The sequence below is a fragment of the Schistocerca gregaria genome, chromosome 3, assembly GCF_023897955.1.
Source record: "Schistocerca gregaria isolate iqSchGreg1 chromosome 3, iqSchGreg1.2, whole genome shotgun sequence".
In the NCBI taxonomy this organism is placed as follows: domain Eukaryota; kingdom Metazoa; phylum Arthropoda; class Insecta; order Orthoptera; family Acrididae; genus Schistocerca; species Schistocerca gregaria.
In genome coordinates, this window is record NC_064922.1 from 740,118,243 (window position 1) to 740,121,226 (window position 2,984).

Below are 2,984 nucleotides of genomic sequence, written 5' to 3' on the forward strand. Positions count from 1 at the left end.
TGGCCAGACGATTGTAGTTTCGTGTGGTCACAACACCCGTGAATGTACCAAACTGCACTGGTGTTGGTAGGTACATCTCCCCAGCCCTTCCAGTCGTGTTCGGCGCGGAAAAACTTTACACACACACATTTAACAATAGGTTTATTACTAATAACATAAATTCACTCTTCTCCATTTGGAACATAAATTCACATGGACACAAAAATAGTTGTTTTTATATGTATGGTGTCAGACATGTCTCAAACAACAAATGCCGTTTGTTTTTGATCCCACAGTGCTGTATATAGACGACGAAACTGAAATTCCGACATTAGCAGCAATCGTGCATTGAAATAAATTCAGTGGCAACAAGGGAAAATTTGTGACGGATCAAGACTCTAACCGGAATTTCCTACATTACACTAGCAGTCGCCTTAACCGCTTTTTCTATGATTTGTTATTTAAAAAGAAATAATGTGGCAAACTTCATGATTTGACGGTTCATCCTTGCTCAGGAGCCGTGCTAATCCTCTCTGTATTGTTCCAATTTTAGTATATAGCACACTTCCCATCCAACTCAAATTACCAACTTGTACACTACGTACGTAGCGGCCCCTCTCCGTTACCCTTACTGCTAGAAGCTTCACGCTGATTCCCGCAAAAGGCCGGACGAAGAGTGCATCTGCACTGAATGATCATTAATTGCTATCGAGGCACATATATTTATGTGCATTGTTATTTACACATCTAAAAGGATACCAAATATACAGAAATTTGCGACAGATCACCGAAGTTAAGTACTGTTGGGCTGAGCTAGCATTAGGAAGGGTGACTATCCGGTCTGCCGAGCGCTGTCGGCAAGCGGGGTGCACCCAGCCCTTGTGAGGCAATGTGAGGAGCTACTCAATTGAGAAGTAGTGACTCCGGTCTCGTAAACTGATATACTGCCGGGAGAGCGGTGTGCTGACCACACGCCCCTCCGTATCCGCATCCAGTGACGCCTGTGGTCTGAGGATGAAACGGCCGCTGGCCCCTACCGTAGGGCCTTCAAGACCTGTTCGGGCGGAGTTTGTTTGTTTGCTTGGAACATGGCTTGCTATTGTTACTGTCCTACTGACACACTTTGTTTTGCTTGCGTTGTCGTGGCCCCTGCACTCTCGGGCACCGGCAGCCTGGGACGTCGCACAGTGATGCTGGTTGGGTATGTGCCCGGACATAGCACTTCCAGTCAAGGAGTCAAGTATTTCTCTGTCTGATTGACGCTGGGTATTTAGCGATCCAGTCTTTGTGTGACAGCGTTCCCGAGAATTCGTCAAAACCACGAACTGATACGTGCAGACCTGTGAACACGTGTGTGTGTGGGAATGTCGACAGCCACTTCACAGCGAGAAGATTAAAAACAGTTAATAAAACTTTTTATAACTTGATCCTAGACCGATCTCCAATTAAATACAGCAACCAAAAAGACGGGAGCCTCCGCAGTCATAAATTAAGACAGCTAACTGGCCTTAGGCTTCGTACACCAGCCATTTCCTAAATCACAACCAGAGGCCTTCTGGATAACAAATAAGCCACTCCAGCATTTGCGACGAGGTACACCAGGGTCCACAGCCTCGAACAGGCGATCACTAACAGATGGTAGGCGCCGCCGTTGACAGTATCTAGCCAGCAAAACTATCATGTCCCGCCAGTGTTCCAGCTGTTCCAGCTGGGTGGACTCCGTCGATAATCGCTGACTGTTCCAAACTCGTGGCGGAAGAGAATTCGGGTTGTCACTCCGCTTCAGATGGCAGGCAGCTTTGTTTGGGAGGCGCTGACGTCGGACTGCTCACAGCGCAGCCCAGCATTGCTAGCGGCAGAGGCGCGTGCGGGACTTCCAATGCATCGCAACAACGGTGACTTTTTAAGACGGTGCAAAGACGTAGAAAGACGGACAACAGGTTGCACTCCCAAAACACAACAGAAACAACCTTCGATCTGAACTGCATCCTTCCACACACGGCGGACTAACCTTTCGTTGTTCCGCCAGTGTTCTCTGTGTCCTCCGTCATTTGAAAAGACCCAAAATCACGATTCATTGGAGCACATTACACGCCTCCAGTCAGCAAATGTCCATTTTATGTCTTGTAAGATGTGGGGGCTTACGCACCGCTTTGAACAATGGCCTTTTGGGAGGTATCATTACCCGACTCCAAATGTCCATTGCGTGCGGTCCCCTTCACAACGTTCGTTCTGAAACTGGTTGAAATGGACCTACAGTCACTGACAGCGATATTCCTGTCGGGTTTGAAATCGATTGTCAGTAAACGTTCTCGATTCCAGAGCACGGGGTCCTGGGTTCGATTCCGGCGGGGTCAGGGATTTTCACCTGCCTCGCGATGACTGGGTGTTGTTGTGTCGTCTTCATCATCATCATTCATCCCCATTACGGTCGGAGGAAGGCAAAGGCAAACCATCTCCGTTAGGACCTTGCGTAGTACGGCGGTGCGAGTCCCCCGTATCGTCCCCTACGCTCTGTCAAGGAGTATGGGACCTCATCATCATCATCATCATCGTTCTTACGTCCCTTGTAGGCACTTTGTACAGCATGCGGTGCTCCTCTGACAAATGGAGCAACTTCATTCACTGTGTGATCATGGGCACATCTAAACGAGGAAGATTGGCTCCTACTCCTATGCCGCGTGGGATTAGCCGTGCGGTCTGAGGCGCTGCAGTCATGCACTGTGCGGCTGGTCCCGGCAGAGGTTCGAGTCCTCCCTCGGGCATGGGTGTGTGTGTTTGTCCTTAGGATAATTTAGGTTAAGTAGTGTGCCTCAGCGATACAGATGACCGTACCGTAGGTGCAACCACAACGGAGGGGTATCTGTTGAGAGGCCAGACAAACGTGTGGTTCCTGAAGAGGGGCAGCAGCCTTTTCAGTAGTTGCAGGGGCAACAGTCTGGATGATTGACTGATCTGGCCTTGCAACATTAACCAAAACGGCGTTGCTGTGCTGGTACTGCGAA

At 49.2% G+C, this 2,984-nt stretch overlaps 1 pseudogene; it reads right to left on the minus strand.

The window, feature by feature from the left end:
• Positions 1–449: 449 nt before the first annotated feature.
• LOC126357172 (U6 spliceosomal RNA) lies at positions 450–545 on the minus strand (annotated as a pseudogene).
• Positions 546–2,984: the final 2,439 nt, after the last annotated feature.